The sequence below is a fragment of the Eptesicus fuscus genome, chromosome 9 (assembly GCF_027574615.1).
Source record: "Eptesicus fuscus isolate TK198812 chromosome 9, DD_ASM_mEF_20220401, whole genome shotgun sequence".
Lineage (NCBI taxonomy): Eukaryota > Metazoa > Chordata > Mammalia > Chiroptera > Vespertilionidae > Eptesicus > Eptesicus fuscus.
The window spans coordinates 61,349,440-61,367,356 of record NC_072481.1 but is presented as its reverse complement, the minus strand read 5'-3'; positions in this window follow the sequence as shown (position 1 = coordinate 61,367,356).

Here is a 17,917-nt window from a genome sequence, read left to right as displayed (position 1 = left end):
GGGTCATACAGATGGAAGCTGAGGGTGTCTCAGTTGCTCTCTGAATGGATGAATGCTTGAAAATCAGTTTCTACTACTGAATCCCAGATCACTCTCCAGGGCCCCACAAGGAGACAAATTATGAACGGGTTTGAGTTCAAGTTGCCTACCACCTCTGTGGGAAAGGTGAATCTCAAAATAAAAACTGAGTTTTAAAAAGTAAATGACTGTATATTTCTTGCTTGATTGAATTTGTAGTCTGAGCTTTACACCCAATATAAAACTGATGATACAGGAGGTAGGGTTGAGAAGAAAAAAACAGAAAAGAAAAATCCTTATTCGTGTTAGATAGCAGGTGCCTGAACCATCCTGTCCTGGTGTTCTGGGGTCAGCAAACACCCTGAATTTACTGTTTAGAAGACCATAAGGATAGAGCACCAATTGTCTCAATTAATACTGGAAGCCCAAGAGTAGCCCTGAGGACATAAGATCAGTGGAATTTCTTGAAGTCAGCTGGTTAGCATTTAGACCAGTGAGATCATCACAGAAGGAGACTACCTTGACTAGTGGACTGGGTAGGGCCTCTTTCCATTGTCCACTGTGCTGCAGCAGGATACAATGAAGGCAATTATTTGAGACACTGAGTCTCTGCAGGCTTGGGTGTGGAAATTTGTAATCCTCTTTTTAGTTTGTGTAAGCCACCATGAAAAATGAAGAGCACCTGGAGGGAGAAACTGGACTTCTTCTTCTTCTTCTTCTTTTTTTTTTTTATAAGGGAGGTAATCCTTGAGCTATTGTTTGAAATACAGATGTGTTCATATCTGAACTCAGATTTTGTGCAGCAATTCATATAGGAGTAATCCATATAAAGTGTGGGTGTTTTTTTTCCCCCCAATGAATCTGTTCCACACTGCACTACTGATTCTCTCAATGCCAGAGGATTTATTTCAGCCAGTTGGTGTTCAATTATTCAATATAGCGGATACAAATTCAGTTCATGTGAAGGGTTTCTAAGCCAGGTAGAAAATTCTGGATTAAGGGTACCAGTTTGGAGCCTGGGCTCTAACTTTTAGGAGTCAGACCATCTTGGGCATGCCTTGTCTGTTTCCTCATTAGTAAAATAGAGATGACAGCACTGTATGGTTATGCAGAGAACAGGCTGAATTTCTGCTCTCCAATGAAGTATGATGGAAGTACAAGGAAGAAATCATTAATTATTCCTCAGGGATGGAATCAGAGTAAGTGACAATTAACCTTGAGGTTAAAGGTCTAGTAGAACTTCACTACATAAGTAACAGTTTAAGCATAGCCAAAGAGGTAAAAATGAGAATGTGTGCCATGTGCACTAAATTGGTGCCCACCATTATGTCTTTGGCATTCACCGTTCTGGTAACTTGCATTCTACTGGAAGCACCTGTAACTTCTGCTGGAGACTTTCTATCGTCCATGCACAAAGCAGGCTAAAAGTCTGAGGGAGGGAATGCACTCAGAGCAATTCTTACCCAGTGGCAAATAGATTGGAGAATAAATATTCCTTGGAGCCAAGTGGGATTGGGGTTTGAATAACAGAGAGGGGGCTTACTTGCTGTTCCCCAAGATTTTTCAGTGACAATGAACCTAAATTTCTCTAGTTCTAAAACCTGCTTGATGATAAGCACTTTATTGGTCTCTTTTCTTTCCCAAATGTTTAAGGTACTTTTGGGGGACATCTCCCAAATTATAAAACAATTATATTCAAAGCCTTGTCTCTGCATCTGCTTCTGGGGAAACTAACTCAATATAGAGACATAAAATATAGGGACTATGAAGTGGGTAGGCAGGTGTTGATGGGGGAACTGTTGTTTGGAGGCAGATAGTGAAACCTAATAGGACATGCTTAGTATTTGGATAATATAGGAAATAGGAAGACATTGAGAGTCTAAACAGAGGGGAAGCAGGGAAGGAAGCAGAAGCATAGCTACTTTTTTTAAAAGATGATTTTTCAAGAGCAGTTTTAATTTACAAAAAACAGTAACAGGAATGTATAGAGATTCCTGATATATGCTCTGTGACCTCCCATGCAAAGCCTCCCCCATTATCATGCAAAGTACATAGATTACATTAGAGTTCATTGTTGGTTTGTATACTATATACATTTGGACAAATGTAAAATAACATATATTAATCATTATAATATCATACAGAGTACTAGAAATGTCCTAAAGTTCTCTGTGCTCTGCATATTCATCCCTCCCCACAACTCATAGCCACCACTGATCTTTTTACTGTCTCCATAGTTTTGCGTTTTCTAGAACATTCTATAGTTAGAATCATGCAGCATGTAGCCTTTTCAGATTGACATCATTCACTTAATAATATACATTTACATTTATGTTTCTCCTATGTCTGTTCTATTTCTGTTTAAGTCTCCAGTTATAATAGTGCAGTCATGCATATCTCCATGAAGTTCTATCAGTTTTTGCCTTATGCAGTTTGACAGTCTGTTATTAGGTGCTCTTGTGTTAAAGGTTATATTGTGTTCTTGAAGAATAGACCCATTTATCATTGTGCAATGCCCTTCATCCTTGAAAACTTCCCTTACATAATGTCTGCTCAATCTAAAATTAATATAGCTACTGATTTCTTTTGATTATTGTTAGGGTGGTATACTTTCTCCATCTATTTACTTTTAAAAAATATGTATCTTTAGATTCAAGTAATTTCAAATAGGCAATAGTTTTGGGTCTTTTTTTCTTTTTGGTCCATTCTGACAATTTCTGTCTTTTAATTGGTGCATTTCAACCATTGATGTTCAAAGTGATTATTGATATAGTTTGATTAATGTCTAAGATATTTGTTAGTTTCTGTTTTTTGACCTTTCTCTTTGTTCATATTTTTGTCTTCCTCTGTTTTTCTGCCTTTTCTGGTTTTAACTGAGCATCTATTTTCTCTCCTTTCTTAGCATATTAAATATACTTCTTTTTTCTATGTTTTAGAAAACAAATACTAACAACTTTATAACAAAATAGGTTGGAGAAAGCATTATACTAGGCAAAATAAATGAGTCTAAATATTATTTTGGTAAGTAACAATGATACCAAAATTTGTGTGTTCTAATAGAACTTGGTAAGTATTTAAGTATGAAGTTTAAAATAGGGAAAAATACATGGATTAATTTCTTTGAGTAGGCAATAAGGCTTTGTATCCAGTACACGTGTGTTGCGATTGGCTCTAGAAAGACTGCAGGAAATTCATCTTTCAAAACAGCCAGGACTGCAGAGTGAGTACAGATGCCAGTGGGTGGGTGAGGAGATGTAGCAGTTGGAGTGTGAGCAAGTTCTCTTCTAATTGTTTTACTTTTTCTGGTGAAGGAGGAAGAGAGATGATCATGAGCTGGGAGTGAAGATGGGCAAGCAGGCATTGGAGGCTTAAAGGAAAATTAGGTGTGGAACAGTGACCTAGAAGAATGGACTGGAAATGATCTATAACCGTGGTTCTCAAAGGGTAGTTCCCAGACCAACAGTATCAATATCACCTGGGAACTTGTTAGAAATGTAAATTCATAGTCCTTACCTCAGAACTATTGAATGAAGAACTAGAGGGTAGGGTTGAGGTGAACTCAGCAAATCCTCCAGGGATTCTGATGCACAATGAAATTTGCAAGTCACTGGATGGATAGTTACTGTATGATTTTGGGGTCACCCCAACTACCTTGAATGTCAAGAACATGTAAAGTGAGACCAGTCAGTCAGTGCATTGTAGGTTTTTCTCCAACTGCAATCAGGTATACTTTTTTTATGGGATAGACTAAGAGTCAGATTTACAGGTTATGGTCATCCTATATAATAAAAGCCTAATATGCTAAGTGTCCAGTTGTCCATTCAACCAACCAAAGCATAACATGCTAATGATATGCTAAGGCCACTCAACTGCTTGCTATAATGTGCACTGACCACCAGGGGCAGACAGTCAACTGGTTGACCAGTCGTTATGACATGCACTGACCACCAGGGGGCAGGCGCTCCAACTGGTAGGTTAGCTTGCTGCTGGGGTCCAGGTGATTAGGACTGAGCTAGACAGGCTGGACATGCCCTGGAGCCCTCCTGGGGTCCCTCCCTGGCTGGCCAACCTCCTGCATACCTCCCCGGACCGATTGTGCACTGGTGGGGTCCCTCGGCCTGGCCTGTGCCTTCTCGCAATCCGGAACCCCTTGGGGGATCTTGGAGAGCTGGTTTCGGCCCAATCCCACAGGACAGGCCTAGGGACCCCATTTGTGCATGAGTTCATGCACCAGGCCTCTAGTTGTTTTATAAAAGATTTAATGAATGGACTATAAAAATTATAATAATGAAGACTTTAATGGGCTCACTTGTGTTCCTCCAACATTCACATGTTAAAAGTCCTAACTCCAGTACCTCAGAAAGCGACTATATTTGGACATAGGGCCTTCAAAGAGGAAATTAGGACTCAGAGACACAAGAAAGGAAGATATGTGAAAACACTGGGACTATGTAAGCCAAGGAGAGAGGCCTCAGAAGAAACCAACCCTGCCAACACCTTGATCTTAGACTTCCAACCTCCAAAACTTGGAGAAAAAAAATTTGTTGTTGTTTAATCCACCCAATTTGTGGAACTGCATCAGGGCCTGATAAACTAATACAAAGAGACTAGGAGAATGTTTTATTTTCTAAGCACTTAAGGTAAAAAGGGATGACTTCACTTACTAGGTCAATACTTGGGCTAACTGGCTTGTGTCGTTATTCCTTTCTGTCTAGGAGAATTATAATAGCATCTACTCGTAGGGCGATTGTGGAGATTAAATGAGATAATTTATGTAAAGCCAGCCTTAGCTCAGTACCTAACCCACCAAGTCCTCAAAAATGTCAGCGTGAAAAAAAAATAAAAGGCTCACCTCAAAAGAGCGTGTATGCCTTACCAGGACAGTTCTTCCTCTCAAACCCACGGTTAGAACTCAGATTGCCAAGTCCCCGAGGAATCAGGCTCTGCAGCTGGCGATTTTGAGGTCTGTGCTCCCAAGCCTCTGGTACTGCCCTTTCATTCTTCTGCTCACTGAAGCAGCCCTGAAGGCCACAAGCAGGGCTGGGACTCCTGGATTGATTTTCTATTTGACACAACAGGCACCCTGTCTGGTTTATAAGTAGATCCTATACTCTTTCCAGGACTCTCATAAAAAGGAGCCAGAAAATTCTTTCTTACAGGATTGCTGGATTTTGTCTTGTATCATTGAGTTTGTCTTTGTGGAAGCAGAGATAGGGGACAGGGAAGTGACTGAGAGAAATTCTTTTTCTCCTCCCAATTTTGTATGTACTTGTTTCAAAGTGTCATTACTCTGAGAAAATACTGTTTAATTGTAATGTGATAATTTCTTACCTTAGGCCCAGTCTAGGCTCGGGATGGTATCTACTCTGATTATCATTTCCAAGTGTGATGAATGGCTTTGTTGTATTTTTCTTCCATGAGCAGTTATTTGTTGGTAATGGATTTCTGTAAGCCAAATTACATCCTTCCTTTAAGGACCATTTTGACAGTGTATCTACAACACCCCTTTCAGAAAGGGCTAATTATTATTGACAGGAATGACAGAGACAGATTCTCAGAGCTCTGGGCACTTAAATCACCTCTTGTCCCAATTTACTTTGCACAGATCTGTTGTTGAATGGGCATTCATGACTCGTGTTTAAACTACAATAAAAATAAATGTGGGCTGTCTCAATTTATGCAAAGACCAGCACTTCTATGATCTTAAAGCCCTTTCAAAATTCTGCAAGTAGATGTTTGTGGATTCCAGACTACTCTTAGGGTCACTGAGTATAAAGTAATCATTTTGCAAGTGCCTTATTTTTCCATTAAGGCAGAGAAACAAACTGGTGGCTTAGGGTTGAATCAGTCCTACATAGCTAAGATCTTTGTTCACTTACCAAAGTCAGAGTATTTTTCTTTTGGTTTCATGTGACATTGATTTAATAGGGATCTCAATCCAATACCATATATATTTGTTTGAAATTTTTCCAAGGTAGTATTGGACTTTAATTTTACTTATGGTATTTTCTATGGTAAGTAGTATAATGTTTTTATGTCCACAAACCTATTTATATTTTCTCTTTTGATATAAAGTAAAAATGTACATTATTTTTACCCCTTTCCCCTAACTCAGATATTATCCCCACACTTTTCTATTCTTCCCTGATTTGAAGTGCCTCTTTTATAACACTTTCTCATTTATACCAAGTAATCTATATAAGATATCCGCCTAGTTCCATGATTTGTAAGTCTAGTATCCTTAGAGTATATTTTCATGTATGGTAAGGATGGCCATCTATTACTCCTTTTTAATCAAAGCATTTTATTTATTCTGACATGTTTGTCAATTCAAATATTCTTTTAACATTGTAATTACATACATAAAAATATCAAGTGTGGAAGGATATCTGATAAAATATAAAAACAACTCTTTAATTTTTCAATCCCACCCTAGAATTAAACACTTAATTTCATGAGTGTACTTCTGAAACTCTTTCTATACATTTGTGTATTATGTGTTTTCAAAGTACTGTACTTTCAAACTTTGTTTTTACATGAATTATAATAATATGCATATACATTTTTTATATATATATATATATTGAACATTCACAGATAGGCACTGGGATACATGTGACTAAGACAAGCAGAAATCAGTGGGCTTGCAGAGCTTACAGCTTAGTGGAGAAATGCAGACAGTTCACAATAAACATAATTAAATCATTTAGCATCAGAGACTATGGAAAATTCCATGAGAAAGCAAAGCATAATATGGGGGTGAGAAGTTCTTATGTGTGTAGTGGAAACTGTCACACTTTTACGTAGGGTAGCCAAGCATCCCCACTGCAAAGGTAACATTTTAGACTTGTAGGAGATGTTCCAAAAGTTGGTTTTAACACTTAACCTATCTTCAAGTTCTTTGTGTGTATGTGTGTCAGCATATAAAGATCCCTTTGTTCTTTCAATTGCTCTTTAGTATTCTATAGCACGTTTGTTCTTCTTTCTTGGAAACCAACTAGTTAACTAAGAGTTTAAAAGATTGAAGAAGCCGAAACCGGTTTGGCTCAGTGGATAGAGCATCGGACTGTGGACTGGGGGGTCCCGGGTTCGATTCCGGTCAAGGGCATGTGCCTTGGTTGCGGGCACATCCCCGGTGGGGGGTGTGCAGGAGGCAGCTGATGGATGTTTCTCTCTCATCGATGTTTCTGGCTCTCTGTCCCTCTCTCTTCCTCTCTGTGAAGAATCAATAAAATATATTTTAAAAAAAAAAAAAAAAGATTGAAGAAACACAGTAAATAACATTTATTTTCTAGACATAGAGGTATGTAATCTAAGTTAAGAATATACGTTATTTTCTAACATTATTAAAATACATATAAAAAAACTCACCATGCATTAGACAATAATTGCTGTCTCCATAAATTAAAACCAAAGGTAAACAAAAATTAAAAATAGATATTATTTAGGTTATACTTTTAAACCAAGCGGTATAAATTAAGAAATAAACAATGAAATAATATCCAACTAAGTCTATTCACACAGAAATTTAAAAAATAGATAACTTGCAATTTATTGATACATAAATGTTACAAGTCTTTATTGGCCTCTAAACCAATTTTGAGAATCAAAACTGATATTAGAAACTATTAATATCACTGTAAATATTATTAATCAATTCCTATGAGATACAATAAAAGCAATATTCAGAGTTATTATGGAAACCCTAAAACATTTATTTGAAAATCACATAGTTTAAAATAAAATATTATACTCAAAATCTAGCCCCACAGTAACACAAAATGCTGAGTTGGTTGAAGCAATGACCATAACCTCTAAAGTAAAGGGAATGTGATCCCTAAAGTTTTCACCCAGAAAATATCTCATTCAAGTATAAAAGGCAATTAAAACTACAACCATATACCATTTTTGCCTATCAGATTAGCAAATACCAAGAAGCTTAATAACACACTATATATTTGCAAGAGTGTGGGAACACAAGGGTTCTTTTACACAGCAGGTGGGATGATCAATGTTGTAACTACTATGTCCATTCCACTTCTAGGTGGTTTTTTTCTTCAGAAATAATTGCACAAAAGTGTCAGGATATAACACAAGATTTTCATGTAATATATTGGTTATAGAAAATTATTGGGAGCAAACTACATAACCATCAACAGGGGAGTGTTAAAATACATTATTATATAACAAAAGGAATAAACAAGGTAAGTAACTTTCTATTTGTAAAAGGCCAGATGGCAACATTTTTGGTCAAGGAAGGAGCCTTTCTGGCTGCTTACTCTATAGTCATATTTCTGTAAAATTTTTCTTAATAATTAGAAATACAGCTACCATCAGCATTCTCTTCACCTTATCCTAAATACTATCATAACCTGTGGATACCTTCCCCTAAGTGCCCTCCTATTCTCCCTACCTTTTGACTCATCAAGACTCTATCTTAAGAAAACTATGATACATTCATTCGCTCTCTCTTTTTTATTGATGAGAGGGAGAGAGAGAGAGAGAGAGAGAGAGAGAGATTGGTTGCCTCACACACACACCCTGACTGGAGATCCAACCCTCAACCTGGGTATGTGCCCTGACAGGGAATCGAACGCCACCTTCTGGTGAATGGGACAATGCTCCAATCAACTGAGCCACACCACCAGCCAGGCAACATCCATTCTCTTTAAAGCATAAATATCTCAGAAGATATACTGCCTAATTTTTTTGGGATTACTTGCTGTTTAAGAGAGTGCAACACTCTTTAGCCAAAAGAATAAATACATTATTGTAGAGTCTCTGTGCCAGCTTGCCTGGTGGGAGGTTGGTGATGGTGGGAATGTAACCATTTCCATTGTTACTCAAATCTTATAGTTGGCCTAGTTATAATCCCAGCCTTGTCCAGAAAAAAAATGTTTGCATATATTGGGAGAAAACATTTTATTTTTTATTTTTGATATCTTGTGAGCCTTTCATCATCTCCCTTGGGCACTTGTGTAGAGAGTTTGTTTATTTGTTTGTTTTATGTCCCTCTGCCACATTCACATGTCACAGCGCATTCAACAAATGGCTGGGGAATGCGATATAAGATCTTTTCAAATTCAATATTTTATGTACAGATAATGTATAAACATTCTCCTGAGAATTATGAACAACATTGGAGTTTTTGCCTGAGCTCTTTCCTCAGTTTAAGATTCACTGGAACCCTCCCCTCCATATTCTCTCAAAATTTCTCTTTCGCTTTCTAGATGTCTGTTTTTTAATAGACGAGCTAAGTGTTGCCTTCTCCACAAAGCCTTAATTACCTCTCCAAACCCAGAAATCTCTTTTCTGAACTCATGGCTCAGACTGAATAGATCTACAGTATAATATGATACTTTACCAAAAAGTAGCATTTCTGTTTTTTCTCTCTCTCTCTCTCTCTCTCTCTCTCTCTGGCCTTTCTGGTGTGAAGTTTCAGGGTTAACAGATTCATGAACATGCTTCTTTGGTTACAATGTGTATATTCAAAAATATTTATTTCATCAAATTAAGCGATGTTTCTTCCAGTTACAAATTTTTTAAGCACTCTTGGCACAAAAATACATTAACATCCTTAATTAATTCATTTAGAAAATAGATAATTAACAACCCACTCGCTAATAGGAAACTACACTGCCTCATCATGTCGACGTTGGGAAATTACTGGCTGTGGGGGAGTTTATTAAGTTGTTAATAAACTTAAGATGGACCAAGATGGGGAAATTTCACTTGTGCTTCCTTGCCATGGAAGCAACTGTGACGGATTCCCAGATCAGAGTCAGTGCCATTTCTATAAGGGTTCCACAGTCACTTCCCGTCTTCCTGGCTGTTGCCTTTAGCAGTAGATTGGCCTCATTCCTTCACTTTCAAAATCAGGAATTTGTGTTAAAAAAACTCACAGTTTATAAGAGATGGAATAGACCATATATTTTGCTTTTAGTGACCCCTTCTAGAGTGCCATTCCCTGGTTATGTATTCAGGGTTTACTATTTTTTTGTGGTGGCTCTCTAACCAGATCCTAAGCATTTCCATGCAGCTAACACATCTTTGTATCCTTGCCTCCCCCTGACCCAAACCTACTGAACCTACAACAGAGATGTTGCTAGACCATTAGTATGTATTACTGAGGGGATGAGACCCAGCCCATGCTTTCAGGGAAGGGTAGGCAGGATGGCTCATGTTCTGCTGCAGATAACAGGTGAGTTCCTGCTCTCTTCTGATTTTCCACTGTCCCACTATTAGGTTGTTAAAGTGATATAGTCAAATGTCATAGCTGGTGGCTGGTCAGTTCATGGTGAACATATCTCTCCTGCTATAACATAAGCATTTCTGAGGAGGAAATATACTTGTAGGCAGCCAGATTCTTCTCTCCTCTGCTCAGGTCCCTTTCAGGAGTTCTTGTTCTGCAAAAGAAGGTGACACTAAATCTGTTTTTACAATGCCCAGAACTCTCACTGATCCAGGATTCTTACCACTTTTATAAATCAAACTTGCTAGTAAGTCATTCTCTTCTGGTATATCAACTAGGGTGATTTCCAAAATTCATATTAGGCATGTTTTATCAGATGGGGTCTATGTCATGAAAGAGTTAAGTAGATCTATATTCGGTAAAAACAAATATGTAGAAATACCATTTTTTGACTATACATTTTAAAATCATGGTTTCATCCTTATAGATCAATAGGTCATGCGTGTTAAGTCAATAGTTACTTTGTAATAGCACTCAAGTATTTTTACTAAAATTAAACAAAGTTATATTTGGCCATCATCCAGGTTGCCAAAGATGTAGTGCTTTCAATATTTTTCTGAAGTAAGACTTTTTATTTTCTTGCTGTTGGATGATTTGATATAAAACTTTTATATATATGTAAAGCTTTCTAATACCCAGGGAAAGTAGAAATCTCATTGGATTTGAAATTTATTGGATGAGCATTTTTTTTCAGCTTATAGACAATTTGGTAAAATCAGATGAAAATCAGATACACAGGAGTGAATTCTGAGCACAGTCCTGGAGCTTGTTTAATACGACATATATACAGTTCTTATTCTCAGAGGATAGCTTACATGTAAGGAAGTGAGACCTTCAAACCTCCTTTTAAAAGGTTACTACACCTGCCTCAGAATTGTATCCTCCTGGAGAAAGATTATGTATGGACATAATTGTAGAAGTAGACTTTTTTCCCCCAAGAAAGTTAGAATTTTTTTTCTTCGTGTTTTATTCATAGTAGAGGCAGTCGGAGAAAAAGGTCTCCATTGACCTAGATTCACTGTTTTCCTGTATGCCAATAATTCAAAGAACCCAGATTTATGCATCTGACACTATCTTATCATAAGTAACGACGTTCCTGCATATATAGGTAGAACATAGCTCTTTAAGAAGTGCAAATCATTTTGCACAGATTTTCTCATTGAATCTTCAATGCTATTATCCCCAAATTTCAGGGATATGGAAATTAAGATCCAGAGAAGTGGTTACTGATCAAAAAATTGTACTATACTAAGTAAAGAGTTTAGGCATAAATTCCCAGAGTTCTGTTCTTTCCCATAGCGTCTTTGGAATGTGTTTCTGCATAAAGTACCACATACTTTGAAATAAACAGGGATATATATTTTAGGCCAATTAAATACCTCTCTAATTTATTTACAGTGGACACACTGTTTCAATTGGGAGATCAATACCTCACCTATACTAAGCCATGAAACATAACTTATTTTGCTTAAGAGAAAGTTGCCTCTCTTATCAATTTATGGAACTTGGCTATTAGCATCATGACCCTGCTATCTTTCCCATTGGCATAGGCTTTGATAATTTATTTTGCTAAGGGCAAGATTTATACACACGAACCATTTTTATTCCAATAATGAATGCATTAGCTTCCCTCAAATGTACAGTGAAAACTTACTCTGCAGTCATTACTCTGGCTCAGTAGATGGGGCTAAGGATGAGGAAATAGTCCTGTCAAGACTTCTTTTTAAACTATCTTAAAGCTATCATTCTTCTACAGCTGTGCATCATGTATGTGCAAACCATTCTGAAGAGAAGTCTCATACAATCTTTACTTCATGTTCACTTTACCCTCCCCTTTGTAGTGATTGAAAGGTTATAAAGTATACTTCCCAGACTCTTTTGCAGCTAGGTCTATCACTTAGGTGGACTTGACTGAGATCCAGAAACCAGAAGTGAACAGGGGCCTTTTAATTGCTGTTGTAGCAGTTGACAGATACTCTCTAAGAGTTGTGAGGGATCATAGTGGCTCAACATGAAATAGTTGTGGAATAGTCATCAGTGCCAGTGCCATCGGTGTGAGGAGACTGTGATCCTGAAGTGACAGAAATCAGTAGCAGTAGCTGTTTCTTGTCTTCAGGATTTCATATATACTGGTATGACCTTAAAACTGAAAGTTCAAGAGCAGACCACTGACATCCATCCCTCCAACCCTTCCAAAGATTTGGTAAACACAACTTCCCTGAGTAAAATAACTTTCTGCTTGTTATGTTTTCCGTGGTTTTGTAACCTAGTGAAGCCATAGCTTCTCTCCCACTTTTAAGTGCTGAGGAATAGATAACTGAGGGTTGTGTCATCACAGAGTGGAAGGTCAGAATATTTGGGTCCAAATCCTGGTTTTGACAATTAATAACTCTGAAATTTTGGTTCTATCTTTTCATCTTAAAAATGAGTCTAAAAGTACCAACTTTACTGGAGTTTATGTAAGTAATAATGTGCATGAAGTGCTAAATCAATTAGGTTGACTTGGCTTTAGTAGTAATATTTTTAAAAATACTCTTTTACTAAAACTGGTTTAAATAATAAGAAAATTTATCATTTCAAATAATTTCCAGTTACAATGCAGGATAAGCTCCAGGAATTATATAACCTGTGGCTCAATGATATCAAAATGGTTCAATGATATTAACTGGGCAATGACTGTTTTTGAAAATAAAATTTTATTTAACTGGGTTATATCGCTCGGGTGACTTTTGCATTACAATGGTTGAGTTAAATAGTTACCACAGGAACCACAGACCATCATGTTAGCAAAGCTAAAGTACTTACTATCTGGCTCTTTGCAGTAAATTTGTTGATCCATAATATAAACAATGACACTACTGTCCTCAGCAATCTATCCTAAGGATGGATTCCTCCATCCCCACAAAATGCAGCCTGCAGCAATCAGAGGGAGGGAGGGAAGGAGGGAGGGAGGGATGGAGGGAGGGAAAGAGGGAGGGAGGGAAGGAGGGAGGGAAAGAGGGAGGGAGGGAAGGAGAGAGGAAGGCAGGGAAGGAGGGAGGGAGGGAGGGAAGGAGGGAGGGAAGAAGGGAGGGAGGGAGAGAGGATGAGAATAAGAACTACTTCCTCCAGGCATGGCACATTTTGTTTTCTTCAGCTTTATTGGACCAAATTATATCATAGTCACTACTGGACAAATAACTGTTGTTAGGAGACATGCTAAGTATACATTAGTTTAGAATTCTACTTTGGAGCTTATGATGGGCCACTTACCTGAAAAAATTGGGGGTTTTATACGGATGAAAAAATGTTCAACAAAAAACATTGTTTACCATAAGCACCTAACAGAGTGCTTGGAGCCTGATAGGTACTCAATAACATTTCATTCCTTTGCCCAGCAATGATGGTCTCTACTTGGGTAGAGTAAAATGAGCAACAGGCTAGGAGTTGAGAGACCTGGCATTTGATATTGACTTAAGCTAAGACTAGCTTGTGACCTTAGAAAAAATCATTTAATTTTAATTTTTGCATTGAAATATAAAGGGTTATGGATTAGACAATATCTAGAGAACATCCTGGTTATTAAATAAAAGTATTCATTAAAGGACCTATATTTGTGTAGTGCATTAGCATTTTCAAACTGACTTTCATATACTTTACTGGGAAGCTTGTTGGCAGTAGTCAAGGAGAAACTGTCTCCAAGGTGTAAGATCAGAGTGTATGTTTACTTCTTGATAGATGCAAATCCTCACTGGGGCTGAGTGTCAAGCAGAGATGGAACATGATCAATGTGGCAGAACATATTCATTCATTCATTTATTCATTCAACACATATGATTCAGTGTCTGCTACATGCCAGGCACTGAGCTAAATAGAAGAGGGGCCATGATCTCATAAAGTCTACATTCAAAGGGCAATAGAAGAATAGTCAGGGACCTCACAAAAAAAAACAAACCCACAATTGTATATAGTGACAATGTTTTATGAAGATAAGCAATGACTGCAGGGTTACATCATGTGACAGGTCAGGGTAGACTTTGGTGGCAGGAGCTTTCATCTATGAAATTTGTAAATCTGGAGGAGGAACATCCTTTTCCTTTTAATACATTTTGCCTGAGTTTTAGGTTCCATTGATATAGCTATAATTTTCCATTTCTCTCCTAACACATTTCTCTGTTGAGAAGTTCTTACAAGTCTTCCCTTGGGAAAAAGATATGTGTTAGTAAAAGCAAGGTTGGGGAAGGGGAAATGTTTAAATAGTTTTTGAGTTATTTCAGAATGATAGAGTTTCAGCCATTATAAAAGTTAAGCTCATGTTTTCTAATTTTGGAAGTATATTTTAGGCAATAGAAAGGAAAGTACCCAGAGACCTCTAGCAATATCTTTATGTGCCAATCAAATCACATGAAGAGGCACAGAAACAGCACCCCAGATTTGCCTACTCCTGAGGAACGTGATTTCTTAAGCTTCAGAGAAAAGGAAAAACATACTTCAAGGCAGCAGTAGTATCTTCCTGCTTAGACTGAAAAAGGATTCCTCACGTGAACAGGGGTACAGCACTTACTGTATTGCACCCTCTCCACACAACAGTAATTGATGATGTTACTGCTAAGTTAATCCTTTTGCTATTGCAGCAAGCAAGTGATGTTACATTTAGTGAACCCTCATTCATGCTTCCTACTCTTGAATCTCTAAAACCTTGTTTCTACTTTTGAATGCGTTTTTCAAAGCAGCTTATAAGCATTTATACATTTGAATAGATTGTTAATGTGACACTTGCAGAAAAAAAAAATTGTGTTAATCTGGGAAATACAAAAGCAGTGTGGGAAAGCATAAGCCTGCCTCCAGGCAAAATGGACCCAGTTAATGTTTGTAATGATTGGTTTGCAGGGATTTTGTAAAAGTCACTTTGTCTTATCTGAGGCTGAGTCTACATAGTGCAGAAACAAAAGATTAATTCAATTACTTTGGTGACTCTCTCCCCAGCCTCATAAAAAAAAAAAAAATCAACCAAGCCCTATACACCTGGCTCAGTGTATAGAGCATCGGCCTGTGGACTCAAGGGTCCCAGGTTCGATTCCCGTCAAGGGCATGTACCTTGGTTGCGGGCACATCCCCGGTGAGGGGGGTGCAGGAGGCAGCTGATCGATGTTTCTCTCTCATCGGTGTTTCTAACTCTCTATCCTTCTCTCTTCCTCTCTGTAAAAAAATCAATAAAATATATATTTTAAAAAATATCAACCTATTTTGTATCATTGTCCCCACAGCAAAATTCTGAAAATATCACTTCATTCCTAGTATATGATTAAATTTTTTGAGATCATGACAGCCAAACTATTTTGAAGATAAAAATATAAACAATGTAATTGTTTAGGAAATATAAGTAACAATGATAATACTAAGATAGTTCACATGCTTACAATACATCAGACTCCACCTGATGCTGCAAAGCATCTTTCAGGTAGATAGGTTCTTTGGAAATTCTAAACCCAGACCCTAAATATCATCTTGCCTTGGTGGCTACAACAATGTCCAAGTTGGCCTGGGTAAAGGAAAAGAGATATTGGGTATATATACATGTAGAGAATGATCAGGATTACCTCCATTTTAGAGGTCAGAAAATCGAGGTTTAAACAAATTTTAACCTTTTGCACTTGGATGTCAAGTGTGACTTGACACGGTTAGCATCGGTAGCAGCTCGAGAAAAAAGCAAGCGAGTGCAAAGGGTTAAGTAATTCTCCCAAAGTCACATAATTCATGAAAGTTGGGTTTTAAGCTTAGGTCTTCATAATACTAAGCTCTTTCTACTAACGCAGGACACATGCTCTAATATGTACTTGCATTTACCATCATGCCCAGCACATATGAAACCAGGGCAACAATTTGCTAATAGAATGAAATAATGGCAATACTCTACATGTTAAAACTAATTGGAATTATTAAAGTATCCTTCCAACTTCCAGTGCTTATTTTGACTCTAAGAGTTAAATAGATTGAGGCAGGCTAACTTATTTTTGAAAGGGCCTGGTATTAAATATTTTAGGTTTTTCAGGCCATATACTCTGTGTCATAATTCCTCAACCCTTGCACTCAAGGTGGCTACAGATGATAGTAAGCAAATGAGCATAGTTGCGTTATAATAAAACTGTATTTATAAACACAGGGCCAGCCTTTAGTTTGCTGACCCCTGGTTTAGATAGTAAAGCTATTCCACTTTATGATGTTACACCTGTGACTTACAGCATTGGCTTCCTATATCCATGTAGACAGAGCTCAGTTAGACTTGCATTGTCCTTGTATATATCCTCTTTTTGGTATTTGTGACTATCCCTCTCATAGCCTCTGAACTGAAATTATGAGCAGCTATTACAAATAACAAACTAGAAAAGATTTCAGGACAATTTACTTTGTGTTATTCTTTTGACAATGCACAGACTAGGGTAAGTCCTTCTGTTCGTTTTAAGACAATAGCGTTTGCCTGGCCGGTATGGCTCAGTGGTTGAACGTCAACCTATGAAACAGTAGGTCATGGTTTGATTCCCAGTCAGGGCACATGCCTTTGTTTTGGGCTCAAACCCCAGTACGGGGCATGTAGGAGGCAGCCAATCAATGAATCCTTCTCTTCATTGATATTTCCATCTCTCGCTCCTTCTCCCTTCCACTCTGAAAAAAATAATATGTATAATGGCCTTTTATTAGCTACTTTTATAAGAAGTTCTGGGTTCATTCATTTCTCCACAGTTTCTTCATCTGAATCCCCTCTGCTGCATCCAGCATCCTAGTTGGGATGGTTGTTTTTATTACTGTTTTTTTAATGTATACTAAAGGCCTGGTGCATAAAATTCGTGCATGGGGGGCGGGGGTGTGTGTCCCTCAGCCCAGGCTGCACCCTCTCCAATCTGGGACCCCTTGAGGGATGTCCTACTGCCTGTTTAGGTCCGATTCTGGTGGGATTGGGCTAAAACGGGCAGTCAAACATCCCTCACACAATCCAGGACTGCTGGTTACCAACCGCTCACCTGCCTGCCTTCCTGATTGCCCCTAACTGCTTCTACCTGCCAGCCTGATCACCCCCTAACCACTCCCCTGCCAGCCTGATCAACACCTAACTGCTCCCCTGCCGGCCTGATTTCCCCTAACTGTCCTCCCCTGCAGGTCTGGTAGCCCCTAACTGCCCTCCCCTGCTGACCTATTTGTGGTGGCCATCTTGTGTCCACATGGGGGCGGCCATCTTGTGTGTTGGAGTGACAGTCAATTTGCATATTACCTCTTTATTAAATAGGACTAGAGACCCGGTGCACAAAATTCATGCAAGGGGGGGTGTCCCTCAACCCAACCTGCACCCTCTCCAATCTGGGACCCCTTGGGGGATGTCCGACTGCCTGTAAACGGGCAGTCAGACATCCCTTTCACAATCTGGGACTGCTATCTCCCAACTACTTGCCTGCCTGCCTTCCTGATTGCCCCTAACTGCTCTGCCTGCCAGCCTGATCACCCCCTAACCACTCCCCTGCCAGCCCGATCAATGCCTAACTGCCCTCCCCTGATACCCCGGTCACCCCCAAATGCCCTCCCTTGCATATTCCCTCTTTATTAGATAGGGTTTTTTCTTTAGCATATTGGACAGTCCTAACTGGTTTGGCTCAGTGGATGGAGCATTGGCCTGCA